The sequence below is a fragment of the Podarcis filfolensis genome (genome assembly GCF_964270895.1).
Source record: "Podarcis filfolensis genome assembly, chromosome: 4".
Classification (NCBI taxonomy): Eukaryota; Metazoa; Chordata; class Lepidosauria; order Squamata; family Lacertidae; genus Podarcis; species Podarcis filfolensis.
The window spans coordinates 10789453-10807157 of NC_139607.1; positions in this window are offsets into that span (position 1 = coordinate 10789453).

Here is a 17705-nt window from a genome sequence, read left to right on the forward strand (position 1 = left end):
TCCCTGGCTGCTCGTAAGGCCTGGGACCTGGCGTCCATCCACTGTGACTCCTTTCTCTTCCTTCTTGGTAATATTGCTGTCTTTCAGGCTGGATTCTCCATGCAGAATTTAAGGAGATATTGCTAAGTTGCTCCTGATCACCAGCTGATATTCAAACAAATGGCCGGAAAGATGTTCCTTTCACATTCCTCTGCTTGCCTGCTCTTAGTCCCAAGAAATATTTGTTGGAAATGGCCATTTGTCAAGTGGGCGGGAACTGAAGGAGCACCCCCTGGAGCATGGGAAAATGTGTGCCTTAGGCATCCCAGGAGGTGGAAGATGAGTTCCGCAGAGTGGTGGAAATAAAATGCCACATCAATCTTCTAATGTGAATTCCCATCATGTGCCAAATGATCACGCACCTAGTGGGTAGGTATTGAAAAAGCAATCTCGGGAACGTTACAAACTGCACCTCATTTATTGCCCTTTGCGCTGTTACATCAGCTCACTTATTTCTTTGAAACAGATGCATATTTTTAGTTGTTCATTTGTTTCAGGTGGCCAAAGAGGCCAGTACTGTTAAAAATGGATAACTCCCATGAAGCAGCAGCCTTCCTTTCATAGCTGCATTACAGTTGGGGTTGCCTTTGAAGACTGTTCAGAAACTGCAGCTGGTAGAGAATTTGGCAGCCAGGTTGGGGCAAGTCGCTGGGGCAAGATGGTCTGAGCACATAACGCCAGTCCTGGACCGACTGCACTGGCTACCAGTCATTTGCTGGGCCCAATTCAAAATGATATTTTTGACCTATACAGTATTATGTGGCTCAGGACCCCAATACATCAAGGACTGTTTCTCCCCATATGAACTAACCGAGACGCTGCAGTCGTCATCTGAGACCCTTCATCATATTCCCCTTCCATGATGGAAGGTCTGCTTGTGGCATGCTCTCCCCATGGAGAATCGCCTGGTGCCATCATTACATGTCTTTAAGTGCCAGGCAAAAACATTTCTTTTTCATCAAGCCTTTGGCTTTTAATTAATTGTGGCCTTTTCTGTGGGTAGGATGTTTTAATCCAGTTTTCTAAAAAATAGAATTTTCTTTTAGATTTTTTTAAACACTGGTTTTAATACATTTTTAATTTTTTTTGCACGCGCCCACACACAGTTTGTGCTTGTAAAGGAGCATATATATATTCTTTTGGTCCCTCAGATTTGCACAAAACCAGAAAATGTAAAGTATGTGCTCAGAATTTACAATTGTGTGCTTTTGCACACTTCCTGGATGGGGAAATTTAAAAAAACAACAATAAGGTGTACACACAACTATCTGCACATGTGCCCTGTTGATAGTTAATCTGTCTAGTTGATCAATCTGTATAACAGAATTTTAAAAAATTGAAGGTGGGGATAAATACAAAAGGGACAAATGTAAAATGGGAAAAACCAAAGGTGCTTCTCATACAAATTCAATATGTGTGGGTGTGGACTACTTTGGTTTAATCCGTATGTGGTGGGGAGTGGTTTAACAGCTAAATAATGCTCAAATGTGGACAAAACCAGAACATCTTTCTGTGACTCTGAAGGCTCAGGAAAGTTATGATTCTTGTAGCTTTTTTGAGATACAGTGTTTATAGCCTTACTTTCTGCCCCTTGTCTCACTTTAGCAGGGTAAAAAAATCAGAAATATTCTCTTGCGGGGGGAGAGTCATTTATGCAGTGTTTGGAATAAATGCACAGAACAATGCAAATAAAAACAACAGTACCAATGAAAATGGAAGTCACTGAAGACTTATTAAGCAACTCTACAGCTACTCTAAACAAATAATAGCACATATTAAGCAAATTGGGGTAAGAAGCAGGACCAAGGATGATATATAGGTTTGTTTACGTAACAGAAATATTATTTATATTAAAATATACCGGGCTAGAGTTTCCCAAGTGACGTGTGAATGCGTATGATCACAAGGAGGATGAAATTGCCTGGAAAATTGCATGCCTTCCTCTTAAGGCCTGTTGAGGAATCCCTGTATTGCATTGTCAGGAGTTCTCAGATGTTATTAAACCATTGATTTTTCAACTGTGGTTGTGAAGTTTTCTCATTTGACCCTGACTTCAGTTAGTTCAAATATACCTGTATTGAGCCTCTGATGCTACTATCGTAGGCCCATGGCTCTCTGCATAGCTGCAGAGAACCTCCTTCCCTGCACAGTAAAGGAGTTGCAAATATTAGAATTACTCCACTCATCCAGACATGCCTCAACAGGACAGGCTGTTCAAAATCAGAATTTGCCTGGGTAATGCCAGTCATCCAAGCCTGTTGGTTTATTCCGACATTTCAGCTTGCTGCCTGGCTCTGACCTGATGGCTTAACAGCTGTTGCTCTGCCCTGACAGCAGCCTGAAGCTCAACTTTGACAATACATCTTAACCCTGGTGTTTGCTGCTCAAAAAATTAGGGGAGCTAGAAATGAATAACTTTGCGAGGGGAGGGCAAGCGTTGCAAAGCTACAGTTGCACTGGATTTTCTCCTGTACATTCCTTGCGTTCTCTTTGCTCCCAGCTAAGTCACCGCCTCCAAGACTTCAGATAGCAATGCAGTTCTGGAGTAGGAAACTTCAGCCTCACAGGCTGAATGTGTCCCTCCAGGCTCCTCCATCTGACCCACATAATTCTCACAAGGCCACACAACTCACTCACCCTGCTTCTCACCTGAGTTCCCTTGCATCCCTGGATGGAAGATAAAAACTGTTGTTTCGGCTCTATCCTCCCCCGACATGTGGTCCTTGGATGGTTGCCCAGAAGGAAATGCACCTCTTGGCACTGAGAAAGTTTCTCCACCTTTGACGTAAGATGAACAGGTATGGATTCGGTCCGAGGGGAAGATGGATGAATGATGGCTGGTCTCCGCTACTCTGTAAGATGTTGAAATAAGCCAGCTAGAGAGTAACTTTACAACATCTTGTTTCCCCCTTATTCCTTATAAACACTCAGCAGCATTTTTTATTGTGACCGCACACCCCAGTCATTTCAGGCGCAGACTCGGTTTCTCCTGGTGGAACCCCCCCACCCCATCCCGGTGCATTAAATAATTAATAAACCTCTTATCTGCTTGTTTGTTCCCCCCTATTCATGTGTTTTAAGTGCATTTAAGTGCTCAAACAATGGCCATGTGGATAGGTTGTCAAGAATAGAATGTTCCCGTTCTCAATTCCATCTCTTTCATTCAGCAAAGGAAAGAGGCAGAAGGCAGCAAAGAAAAGGCCAGGGTTTTGGGGGGGGGGGGTGTTTGCATGTTTCACTTGGTGGAAAAGCATCAACATGTCTGCCACATCCAGCGATCTTGGTTTAAAACAAAACACAAAAAAGCCAGCGCTCTGGCGGTTTTCAAATGTTTCATTTGTGCTTCTGTTTCAGCAATAACATAATTTGCATCTGCGTGCCTCATGCTACATTCTAAATAACCCATTGGAGGCAGAAAAACCACCCTGCCCTCGTTTCATCGTGAAAGTCTCTTAGCTAGGGAGGGAAAATACATTGCCTGTGACTAAAATGAATTCTGTTGGATCTTGCTGCCCCAGAATATTTAGAAAACAAGCTAATGAATTGGTAATTTATTTGCTTGCACATAACTAATATGCACATAACTTTGGCTGGGTCATGCTCTGTGCTTCCACCTTGCTAGTCTATTACTATTACAGAGGGTTTTTGGGGTTAACAGGCATGGCCAAACTTGGCCCTCCAGCTGTTTTGGGTCTACAACTCCCATCATCCCTAGCTAATGACCAGTGGTCAGGGATGATGGGAGTTGTAGTCCCAAAATAGCTGGAGGGCTAAGTTTGGCCATGCCTCGGTTACTGTACTGGTATAATATACAGTGGTGTAGCAAACCCCCCGCCAGCACCTGGGGCGGAGCTTTTTTTGCCCCTCCCCCTTGCCTTCCTACGCTACTGATAATACACCTTTATTGTGAAATAAACAACATACATGATCAAAAGCAAAATTCATATTCATTCGTTCAAGGTTTGTTCTCTCTCTCTGTTCTATTATTTCCAAAGGGTAGCCACGTTAGTCTGTTGCAGAAAAAAACTAAAATCTTCTGTCTCCTTAAAGACTCAAAAAGTGGATTCTAGTCTATGCGACCTATACCCATGGCTGCTGTTTTATTCTACAGTGGTACCTCGGGTTAAGTACTTAATTCGTTCCGGAGGTCTGTTCTTAACCTGAAACTGTGCTTAACCTGAAGCACCACTTTAGCTAATGGGGCCTCCCGCTGCTGCCGCGCCCCCGGAGCCCGATTTCTGTTCTCATCCTGAAGCAAAGTTCTTAACCTGAGGTACTATTTCTGGGTTAGTGGAGTCTGTAACCTGAAGCGTATGTAACCTGAAGCGTTTGTAACCCGAGGTACCACTGTATTTGCCTTTCTGTTCAGCAGAACTGTGCTTGGCGGTGGAGAGTTGATTATGAGTGGCAAATTTCATGAAACATTCCTGATCACCATGAGACAAGACAGAAACTCTGTATCTTCTAACATCTACATATAGTTACCATATGTAAATGACTGCTTTATACTCCTGCATGATGGATGTAATATCCCTGTATGATGGTTTGGAGAAAAGCTTGATACTATAATACTGAATCCAGTTTACCTGCCAAAATGACCCAGCTTCTCCATTTCAGAGTAGCTGTTTGGTCAAGTGTCAAGCATCTTCTCCAGGCAGAAAGGCTGGAATTTCATTCCTGTTCTGTCCCCTCCCATTCCACCCCCACTTCTTCATAATATTGTTCATCAGATGTATGTAGGAGATTTCTCCCCCTCCACACCTTTCCTTTCTCTTTCCCTGGGTTGGAGAAGCATTCATGGCCCATCTCCTGAAATGTTCCTTGCTTATATCCTTCCTTCCTTGACTACTGTAATTCGCTTTACGCGGGGCTGCCCTTGAAGCTGTCCCAGAAACTCCAGCGGGTGCAGAATGCTGTAGCGAGGCTCCTTACGGGGTCCTTGCCACGGGATCACATTCATCCAGTGCTTTACCAACTGCACTGGCTCCCGATGGAGTACAGGGTCAGGTTTAAGGTGCTGGTTTTGACCTTTAAAGCCCTATATGGCCTAGGACCCTCGTACCTATGGGAGCGCCTCTCCTGATATGCCCCGTGGAGGACCTTAAGTTCCATAAATAACAACACTTTGGAGGTCCCAAGCCTCAAGGAGGTTAGATTGGTCTCAACTAGGGCAAGGGCCTTTTCTGTACTGGCCCCGACTTGGTTGAACGCTCTGTCTCATGAGACCAGGGCCCTGCGGGATCTGATTTCTTTCCGCAGGGCCTGTAAGACAGAGTTGTTCCACCTGGCCTTTGGCTTAGAATCAGTTTGATTCCCTCCCCCTCTTTCTTTTTCCTTTCTCCTTCTGTGAAGAGGCTGCATCCTAATGTTGTATTTTAATCTTTTTAAATTGTATTTTAATCAACTTGTTTTTATTATTGGTTGTTAGCCGCCCTGAGCCCGGTCTTGGCTGGGGAGGGCGGGGTATAAATAAAAATTTATTATTATTATTATTATTATTATTATTATTATTATTATTATTATTATTATATATTGCATGCATCAAACCAACCTTCTTGCCCCAAGCAATCAGACTCCATGATAAACAGCCAGGCTGCAGGTGATGTTTCCTCTCTAGCGTGGGCACAAACTGCAAGGGACCTGCTGCTTTTTCCTCTGTTATGCAACAAACCAAAGACAGAGGAGACTTGCCAGAATGACTGATCTGCAGTTCCAGAGACCGGTGTCTGCCCTTCAGGAAGCACCCCAATAAAACACAGTTATCTTGCCATATGGGATAGAGTGTTAGACCTGCACCAGATTCCCGGTGGAAAAGGTTGTTGATTTTTCAAATCAGCAGAACTATGGCTAATGCCAGCTGCGGTTCTTCAACTCATTTTTACCAGACTTCCCCCCTCTAGACTATTCTATTTTCAAATAGTTCTTAGGAACAGTTTCTGAATTTTGATAATGGCCTTTAATAATGGGGCTGTGGGAACAAGAGGTGTGTCAAGAAAGATAAAACTCATTTTATCGGTGCATTCTGCTGTAGCTCTTTATGTTGTTTCAGCTGCAGATATCTATAGGGATCAAGGTGATAAGCTCCTTTGAGGGGGGAAGGGAGAACATTCAGGTTTATATTTAGAAACTGGAACAGGATGTCTACATTTCATCTTCACTTTTTCCCCCCCTTTGGCCACGAACTTTGATTGCACAATGTGAGGAGCACAATCCCGTTTACTTAAATCTGCCCCACTGAACTTGAGGTGTAAAATATTTAATTTTATCCAGACCGAGTCCATGGCTTGGTAACTCCCTCTTCTGCCTGACTGTATCCTAATGCTGCCTCTTGGTATATGGAAGGACAGGGAAATGAAAATAAGAAATCCGTGACTGAGAAAAGTAAATGTATGAGGGGGAAAGTCTTATTTTGCATTATCACTTGACTCACTAAAAATCTTCTTAAATGCATGAGCTATTTCCTAATGGGTGGAACAGATGTTGCTGATAACATTTTAATGGCTATTTATTATGTCAAGTCACTCAAACTGCACTTCTACTCCCCTTAGCAGAGCAACTAAGGAGGCCTTTTACCAAAAGGCAAAACGGCAGCATTGCCAGGCCAGCCTATAATTCTGAAACTTTCACAGGTTCAGTCTCTGGCATCTCCAAGTAGGGATGAGAATGTCCTCCATCAAAAACCCTGATGAGCTACTGCCAGTCAGTGTAGACAACACTGAGCTAGGTGACCCAATGATCTGACTCAGTATCAGGCACCTTCCTATGTTCAAAGGATGTAACCCTAAAGGGAGTTTCAGCGCATTATACAAATCCGCATTCTACTGAGGCCAATGAAAAACCTTCCCCATTTACCATATTTTTTGCTCCATAAGACGCACTGTTTTCATCCTAAAAATTAAGGTAAAATGACTGTGCATCTTATGGAGCGAATGCGTGGTCCCTGAAGCCGAATTGCCCAGGGGCGAAAAGCAGATCCTGCCTTTTTTTTTGAAAGAGGGAAGTGGGTGTTGAAACAAAGCCGCTGATCGGAAGCGATCGGAAGCGAGATAAGAGACGCTAGCAATAAAGGAGGCTGTCTGGGAGGGGGGAGGTAAAGACAGCAAACTTGCAAGGAGGGGAGACAGGAAGACTAAATCAATGAGGAGAGAAATTAGAAGAAAAGGAGGAGCAAAAAACTGCTCCAGCTAAGGAAAAGACACTAAGGCAAACAAGAGGGAAGGGAGTGTTGAAAGGAAGCAGCTGTTCGGTGGGGTCAGGAGAGAGATAAGGGAGGCTAAGTGATAAAGGAGGTTGCCTGGGAGGGGGGGAGGTAAAAGCCCATGGATCCTCAGGATTTTTGCATTGGGTCACCCCAAATTCACCATCAGATCACATAGCATGTCCATGGCTACAGCCTGCACCAAAAAAATCACGCACCCACTGTTGCCTGGGGCCGCAATGGCGCAAAAACATGGTTACAAAGCACGGATCCACATGGATTCTCAGGATTTTTGCATTGGGCTACCCCAAACTCACCATCAAATCACATGTCTGTGGCCAAAGCATGAACCACAAAAATCATACATCCACTGTTTCATTCAGAATATTTTTTTCTTGTTTTCCTCCTCTAAAAACTAGGTGCGTCTTATGGTCAGGTGCGTCCTATGGAGCGAAAAATACGGTATTTTAATGAATCTGGATTACATACCCTTCAACATTTCTCCAATGAAAATAAGGACATCCTATTCCATCATCGTCATCATCATCGTAATACCCCACCCATCTGACTAGGTTGCCCCAGCCACTCTGGTTGGCTTCCTATATAAAAACATAGTAAAACATTTAACTTTTTTTTAAAAAAACCTTCCCTATTCAGGGCTGCCTTCAGATGTCTTCTAAAGGTTGTACTGTTACTTATCTCCTTGGCTTTGGGGTGTGTGTGTTGCAGAACTCTATGTGCTCCAACAATTCTCCAATGAAAATAGGGACATCCTAAGGAAAACCGGGACATTCCAGGACCAAATCAGAAACCAGGACTGTCCCTGGAATTCCTCCTCAGAGGACAAAAGACAACCATCCTTGGCACCCAGTCCCAACAATGGGAGCAAGGGGCTCCAGACTTAGTAAGCTGCCCTACAATTTTATGCTTCCACAACCCAGGTGTTTGTTTTTGGTCCCTAGGCCTCACATACCCTGAAACATTTCTCCAGTGAAAATGTCCCATTCCATAATGATTATTTTACTATTTATACGCCACACATCTTACTGGGTTGCCCCAGCCACTCTGGGCAGCTTCCAACACATATAAAAACATTAAACATTTAAAAAAACTTACCATATCTATAGAGGATTGCCTTCAGACGGCTTGGGGGTCAGATAACTCCACCCCCTCCAACATTTTTCTGATGAAAATAGGGACATTCTAAGGAAACGTGGGACATCAAATCAGAAACTGGGATGACTTTTCTAAATCAGGGAAGTTCCTGGAAACTAGGGGTACTTGGAGGGTCTGGACCTCAGTGAAGCACGGTGCCTAAATCAGTGTTCCCCATTCTCTGGATAACTTTCTTTCTGCCTAAAAACCGTAGGCCCACGTGGTTCATTGCTGCAGGTGTGAGAGGAAGAACTGCTCCCGGCAGAGGTGTTTCTGTGCACAAGTTTTTGGAAGGAGGGCAGAGCCCCAGGCAAGGGCTCACACAGAGATGCAACAGGCAGCCTCCTTCCGAGGACAAGTAATCTTGCTGCGTCTCTGCAAACCAGAAGTGACTGAATCTTCCAGTCACATCTGATGCACAAATCACAGCAGCGTCGCTCCCTCTCCACCACAGAGGCTGCAAAGAAAGGAACAAGGCCAGAGCGCTAGGCCTCCTTTGTGAACAGCCTTCATTGTGGGTGGGCACTGGGGCTCACAAAACCCTGTAGCTATTAATGAGTTTCTCACAGCACATTAGCAGTTCTCCTGCGGCACAGCAGCGTGCCTGAGCACAAGGCTTGGGAATTGCCTGCATGATGCGGAAACCCCTTCAGCATTGCAAGAGCCACTGCCAACTCCCAGCGAATCCTGGTCCTACTGTTGTTGCTCCTCCTGCTTGCAGTCGCTGCCTGTTCAGCAGCCCTCTCTGAGCACGCAGGCAGAGACCCTCCAACTGTCCCTATTTTCCAGGAACAGTCCCGGATTTACAGAAGCCGGTTTCTGATTTGATCCCGGAATTTCCCACTTTTCCTTATTTTCATCGGAGAAATATTGGAGGGTGTGGAGTTAGCTGACCCCCGAGCCATCTGGAGGCAGCCCTGTATAGGGAAGGGTTTTTTTAATGTTTAATGCAATGCTTCTTTTTTTTTTTTTAAGCAAAAAAGGTGCTGGTACTGCTACCTTAAGTACGTAACCTCAGAAAAAAGCACTGGTTTAATGTTTTATTATGTTTTTATATATATTGGAAGCCGTCCAGAGTAGCTGGGGCAACCCGGTCAGAAGGGCAAGGTATAAATAGTAAAATCATCATCATATTGGAATAGGATGTCTCTATTCTCATCAGATAAATGTTGGAGGGTATGCAAGCAGTGACCACTGTGAGGAGCCAAAGCAGCATCCTGCCTTTCGAAAGAGGGGAACTGAATGGGCAGCAGTGCGAGAAACAAGGAAGGTGGGGGGACACAAGGCATCTTGGCCAAGGACACCTCCCTATATACCGGTATATCCCCAAACCTGGAATCAGCACTGCTTGGTCCAGTCACTCCCTGTTTTCCAGGTCTCTGTGTTGCATGAATCTTATCTAGTTACTTCTCACTTGCCTTTCATCATGATGTCCTAGGGTGGGTGACATAACCATATAATCATACAATTAAAATCAAGTAAAACAAGTATACATTATAAAAACAAGCAAAGCCTTTCCCAGACAGAAGGAGCGGAGGTTAAACGAAGCAGGAAAGGTGCGTCCCACAATGATATCTGTCAAAGGCCAGGGTAAAAAGTTGCATCTTTGGTAGAAGGAAGAAGCTATATCATGTTTTATTGTGTTTTTAATATTCTGTTGGGAGCCACCCAGAGTGGCTGGGGAAACCCAGCTAGATGAGCAGGATATAAATAAATCATCATCATCATAGTTCAGTTGGTTAGAGCATGGTGCTGATAACACCAAGGTTGCAGGTTCGATGCCCATATGAGACAGCTGCATATTCCCTGATGATCCGCAGGGTCCCTTCCAACTCCATGATTCTATGAAGACACCAGGCATAGGAGATGTCCCACAATTTATGGGTTGCCTCAGAGGAAGTCCCCACCACCACCACATTTCCCTGCACTTCTGAGATGCTGGAACTAAAAGCGTAAGAACAGCCCGCCGGATCTATTCCAGCCTCCTGGTCTCACAGTAGCCATGTGGATGCCCAGGGAAGCCCACACAAAAGGACCTGAATGCAACAGCATTTTTGCCACCAGCGATTCTCAGCAGCTGGTATTCAGAAGCATACGGCTCTGAGAGCAGAGGCAGAACACGGCCATCATAGCTGGTAGTCCTGGATAGCCTGATCATCCACGAATTTCACGCATCCTCTTTTAAAACTGTCTAAGTTTGTAGCCATCACCGCTCACTAGCAAATGGGCCTCTCTCTGCCAATTTTAACACCTGAAACGGTTGGAAGTGGTCTTTTAGATATTTGCTACTTACGTCACTTAGGGCTTTAAACACCAGCGTGAGCCAGTTTTGTCACCCTTTATCTTGGCAAGAACAACAACAACAACAAAGCAAGCAGGAATAAAGATATAAAGATGATTGCCTATAATTTTCCACGGCACAAATTCATGTCGGTGATGACGAAGCTTTCGGAAATGAGTCATTCCGAGCTCCTAGAAAGTTTGCCCTCTTCTTCAGTTTAATCGTGTCTCTCTGACATAAAGATTTAAATGAGCCCAGCAAGAAGTGTTCTGGGGGAAAAATAATGTTCTCCCCGATGTTATAAAGAGCAAACTGTATTGTGGCACACGGTGCTCTTAACAAAAACGTTTGTCAAGCTGCTGCCTTTGTAGGAAGGAGGAAAGAGCAATTGCACCTTTCCAACTCATGTGGTAAACATGTGTCTCTCTTTCTGTCTCTGTGTGTATGGCACACAGCTAGAGAATGAATGAAATGCAGGATCTGAGCTCTGAATAAACACACTCCGCCCTGGATTATAGTGAGCTGCTAGAACTTGGATCTGTGGTACTTCACAATCAAACATTTGTGTGTTCCAAATACAACTGCAGCTCAGTCCTTAAATTGCTCTGCCCACATCTACTTCTTATTAAATGTCTCCGGAGAAAGTCTGGCGGGCTTGCCAACTTCCTCTCCTTTAAGCTCCCACTCTTGACTCTCAACTCTGCCCCTTTCTTTTCTAATCAGCTTACTGGCTATCTCCTGTCAACTTCCCCTACATTCAGTTTCTTCCTTAAGCTCCTCTCCCCAGTCTTCCTCTTTGTCCTTTCTGGAGGAGATTATCCAAAAAGAAAAAGAAAAGTAACATCATCTCCTAAACAGCCATCTTTTCCTTCATCTGTACAAGAAAACTGTCTTGTGGGTTTCCTTTCTCATGCAGCAGCTCAGTCCCGTTTGAATTGTTCATTTGGAAGAAAATCCTACTGAGTACAGTGGAGTTTACCCCAAAGGAAGTGCCTACAGGGCTGCCGACTTAGGATGTGTACGCACTGCCTGGTAACACACATTCAGTGCAGGATGCAGGCATCTTTATTCGGGGGGGGGGGGAGCGCTGTACACATGACATCATCTATGTGTACAGCGGGTGGGAGCGGGTGGCGCTGTGGTCTAAACCACTGAGCCTCTTGGGCTTGCCAATCTGAAAGCCAGCGGTTCAAATCCACGCAATGGGATGAGCTCCCATTGCTCTGTCCCAGCTCCTGCCAACCTAGCAGTTCGATAGCATGCCAGTGCAAGTAGATAAATAGGTACCACTGCAGCGGGAAGGTAAACACCATTTATTTGTGCTCTGGCACTCGTCACGGTGTTCCATTGCACCAGAAGCAGTTTAGTCTTGCTGGCCCGGAAAGCTGCCTGTGGATAAACGCCAGCTCACCTTGACCAGAAGCGAGATGACTATCCAGGGCTCCTGTACCTTTTAGCATCCCCATGCCCTCCCTTCCCTACACTATTTGTCAATCTAAAGTGCATTCTGCTGGAACAATTATAATCCACTTTGTGCCGGGAATGCATTTCTCAAGCACAGTCCTGAGATTTCCGGATGAAGCAGGGGTATATAAATTTAATTAAGAATACTAATAATAAATAACAAAGCAGAGACAGCAACTACCACGGAGACATGTGAACAGTAGCATGAAATGCCAAATAAGACCAAGTCTGAGCCAACAAGGCTTACACATGTGTTCTGAAGTAAGATCTAGGCATGCAACACAATCAAACAGCCAAACTGTGATGGGGAATCTGCAACGAAATGCAGTGAAACTGCAAAAATGTCACCCCTTAGTTACAGACCTTGCAGGAGACCTTAGCTGGGATTCCTGCACTGCAGGTGTTGGAATAGATTGCCCTCTGGGTCCTTTCCAACTCTACGGTTCTGTGATTCTAACATTATAAAGAATCCATAGCACTGAGAGCTCTTTTAATTTTCATCTTCTCCTGTGGCCTTTTCAAAATGAGGGATATGCTGTAACTTTTAAAGTAGCAGATTTAAGCACAGAGCATTGTAGCACAACCGGGAAATGTCCCTGGGGTGACGCAGGTACCATTTGTCCTTGGGAGTCTGCCACATTAATAGTGAGATGCCTCCTCCTATGCCAATTCTATAGCCTGGCAGGTATAGATTAAAGCCACACACACAGGTCAGATGCTCTACCGTTGCGTGTTCAATCCATGTGCAGATGCAGCCCTAAGGGGAAGATGCCCAGTCAGTGTGTGACTCAAGGATCCCATTTAATTATTTTCATTTCATAAAATTTATACACCGCTTGATTATTAAAAACAACAACCTCAAAGCAATTTTAAAAAGATAAAACCATAAAACAAGGAAAAAATCACAACACATACAAGAAGTTAAAATACTGAACTTTTACCTGAGAAAAAGAAGACATGTCCTTGAAAAAGAGGATAAATGGCAACCCTACGCCTACACCAATAGTAGGCAACAGAAGGAAAGAACAGTATCTCCATCTCCACACACACCCCTTCCTTTCCGCCAACTGCAAGATGTCTATGATGAAAGTGTCTCTCACCAAACATAAACAAACTGTGAAAAAGACCATGAATTTAAAGTGGAGACAATAGGTGTACCTTTTCCTGCTTATCTGTTTGCTTTGTAACACAAAAAACCCTTAATAAAAACTTCTTCTTTTTTAAAAAAGAAGAAGTTAAAATACTGAAACAGACTAAAATTCACATCTGCATTTCTCAGCATCTGGGTAGGCTGATCCAACCAAAAATGTTGTTAGCAGGTGCCAAAAGGAATACAGCGAAGGCACCTGCTTGATCTCAATAGGCAGGGGTGTCTCTGAAGTTCCACTTTTAACAGGAAGTGAGAGAAGACCATGAACAGTGAGAACTGTCCATACCCTTCCTTCACTTTGAGGCCAGCATTTAAGCAATCAGAACATAAATTCATTAAAAAAAGAAAGAAAGGTGACATGGCTGTAATTTGAATTTTGCACACATGGACATTATTCATTTATTAAAGAGTAAAGGTAAAGGTAAAGGGATCCCTGAACGTTAAGTCCAGTCATGGACGACTCTGGGGTTGCGGCACTCATCTCGCTGTACTGGCCAAGGGAGCCGGCGTACAGCTTCCGGGTCATGTGGCCAGCATGACTAAGCCACCAGGGCTTAAAAAAAGTGGGGGGGGCACAGGTGCAATCTGGAAACCAACAAAAACAGTGGCAGACTTGGGGTCTCAAATTTCAGCAGCGTCTTGTGCGACACTAAAATTCGCCCCCACGCACACCTCTACAGGATGGTTGGGGTGCCCCCTGTGAATTGGTACCTTGTGCGGCTGAACCAGTTCTGCTATCCTAAAACCATCTCTGACAAAAATCTGGAGCCAGACTATTATTACCCTACAAAGTGTTGTGACCTGTAAGTCTAGTAAATCTAAAATTATTTAACTGTAACACTAACACAGAAGAAGAAGAGTTTGGATTTGATATCCCGATTTATCACTACCCTAAGGAGTCTCAAAGCGGCTAACAATCTCCTTCCCCTTCCTCCCCCACAACAAACACTCTGTGAGGTGAGTGGGGCTGAGAGACTTCAAAGAAGTGTGACTGGCCCAAGGTCACCCAGCAGCTGCATGTGGAAGAGCGGGGAAGCGAACCCGGTTCACCAGATAACGAGTCCACCACTCTTAACCATTACACCACACTAGCTTCAAAGTATTAAACAAGTGCAATTAAACCAAGGGGAAGCCAACAGAATGCCTTTGGAATGTTGCCAGACTCCCATTGGCCGCTGCCAGCATAGGATTATGGGAGTTGTAGTCCACAGCTTCTGGAGGGCACCATGTTGGGATCCCCTGAGTTAAACTGTCTGATCTGAGCTTGTTTTTTTCAGCAAGTCTCTTGTATGTGTGAGTCTAGAACCGAGCCATACATTTACCCAAGCACCCTGCTCTTAGATCTTAGACACCAAAATGTCCTCATCACTGATAGCAATTGTCGGCGTTCTTGAATGATCCAGCCTTTGTTGACAGAAATGAAATGTTTCCTATTGACCTCAGTGCCCACTGGACTAAGCCCTCAGTTTGGAATCAAAATGCTGGATCATCCTGCATTCTGCACAACTACAGTTTGTGTGCTAGCTAAGCCTCAGCACTTCCTGTACACAAAGAAAGTCATAAAAACTGCACAGGCAGAGAAAATATAAATTAACTCATAATTAAGCTCAGTTTGAATTACAGAAATGCGAAAGGATGTTGGAACGAAGCCAGGGCCCGCTATACATTCAGGAATTGTGAACCTAACAGATTTGATATATGAATCGAGATATTCTGAGGTGAGGTAGCAGCATGAAATGAGACAGAATGGTCGGGTGCCTTGGATTGGGGGTGGGGGGCAATTTGCTATGGCAGCTTGGAAAATAAGTCTAAGATAGGTTGCTCTTACACAATCCTTGGACTGCGGGGGGGGGGGGGGAGAATTTCCAGTAGCAACCAGGATGGATAATATGTGTTTGGAACATTTGTGGATCAAGTCCACAATGTCCTCTGGGAACCCACATGGAGTTTTAGGAACATATCTAGGAACATACATATAATGGTGGAATTGCAAGTCGTTTTCTGTGGTCAGCAGAAGCCTTTTTTTCCTAGTGGATATTCTGTTCTACCCAAGAATTCCCCAAAGGTCTAGAAGATCCATGCTAATTCCATTAAATGGATTAATGGCAATTTCAGGCAATTCACTCTCAGCCTTTGGCACTAAAACACAGAATGCAAATATACAAGCTGAGAGGGACTTAAACAAAGAAGAAAACAATCTGAGATGAAATAAAGGGACGTATCACTTAAACATCAACACTTTTTCTTTTCTTTTCTGAACCTTATTTTTCTGTTTTGATCTGCACTGCTGAGGACAAAGGTAGATATCTCAGTAATCTTAAAAGCATCAACGAGAGGAATCTGGATGCTGAATGTTATTGACCGAGGCAAACAGAATGTAGAAGCCTTGCCCTCTGTGCCCTTATCTTCTGGCATGCTTCAAGCCAAGTGGAAAATCAGACTCACAGTCAACTTGGGGGAATACATCTTTGGAGTTCGTGTCAAGAATTTACGGCAGCATTTCCCAAAATTAAAATTGGAGTCACACTTCGCTCTTAGGTTTTTAAAAAGGAAAGATACCTGTGTGTCAACTTGTTTTTAAACATTGGATTTTACTGATATTTTAAAGGAATATATAAACCGCTTAGAGGTATTTTTTGGTGATTAAGTGGTCTATGCTGTCAACTGCCCTGTGATCCTCAGATGATGGACGGTATATACTTTTAATTATGTATTTAATTATCCAGTTAAATTAAAGGAAGGATGGAAGCTGGCAACCCTTAAAGAAAAGGATGGCTCAGTTACCCAGTTATTATTAGTTGTTTTCTTTATTTCATAAACTTGATATACCTTTCGACTGTAAAACAACAACAACAACACAAAACCTCATTGTGGGTGTACATTTTATCTTCACAACAAACCTGTGAGGTAGAATAAGGTAGGAGACAGTGACTGGCTCAAGGTCACTCTGTGAGCTTCGTGGCCCAGTGGGAATTTGAACCCTTACTTTCCCGGCTGTAGTCCAAAACTCCCCTTTGCTCGGGACTGAGGAATGGAAATGAACTTCCTCAGAGATTGTAATAATAATTCTAGGACCATCATTTCTCCTCTAGATGATCTCCCTGTCTTTATACCAGTAGAGAAGGAGCCTTACATGGGTTTCCTGGGCACAGAGTGATGATGTCATTCAACTTCATGGCTTAATTTTTTGAGGTACACTTCCGGACTTCTTATTACCAGACAAGCACTGACATAGAATGTAATGCCATCTTCTCAGGCTGGCTCAAGACATTTTGCTGACTGAGATGAAGGAAAAACAGGCCCCCTTCCCACATTCCAAGTAAAGAAGCTGACCGGATGAGCAGTCAAATATTACTTCAGCAGTGGCAAAGGAGAGGTATCCTTCACTGTACCTGAGGGCAGCAGTCTACTTTAGGTGACGCACAACAAGTTGTGCAGTACAGCACAATGGGCTGTCCTCCAGCAGCTTGTTGTTGCTCCCTGCTCTCCAGCATTTGCTGCCTGAGGAAGCCTCCTCACTCTGTCTAACAGTAGGACTGGCCCTGAAAGTGTTCTTCTCTGTATGAGGACGTAAAAAGAAGGAAAAAAAGAAAGCTGAGATTTTCAGAATTTTTGAATGATCTCCCTTTTTCAGTCATTCACCACCAATTTCAGTGTTTCTGCATTATAACTATTACAGTCACAGCTAGCATGTTTTTTTGTAGCTACGTGAAAGCATCTATTACCACATTAGTTGCTATATATATGCTCCAATTATCCCCATTTGTTCTTGTGGTTTTGAGAATGCTATTATTTCTCTCCCCAGGAAATGCATCACAAAACAAAGTAATAAAAGCAAGTTTTCTTCCATGCGGATTTAACACTACACACACACACACACACACACACACACACATATGCTGTCTTGAAACTATATTAACATAAAGACACTTATTTTGATGGGTGGATCACAGGGACATGTTAATATAGTTTCATTTCTCAAGACGGCACAATCAACTGTAAAGCAGGAAAATGCAGATAAACAAAAGAAGCCTTGGATCTCTGTGGGACAGATGGACCAACAAGTGATATCAAATAGCATCTCCATATGGCAACGGAAACTGCTTATGAATGGAGTGAAGGGAGTATGATGCAATGAGTTCAAAATGCACTTGTAATGCGCAGCTAGGAAAGGACCTTAATAGGCTCATGCTTTGCCAACTGCAGGGGCTGGCTCTCCGTCCATTTCCAGACTCAGTTCAAAATGCTGATTTGAAGTCCTTCACATCCTGGAACCAGGGAGCCCAAAAGACTGCTTGTCTCTACATATTCCTGTCCAAACACTAAGGCAAGAGTTCTCAAACTTTCTATTAGGGAAAGGCCCCTAGCCACTGCTTTATCAGTTCCTTAAGTATTGCTGCTTTTAGGCCACAACGTAT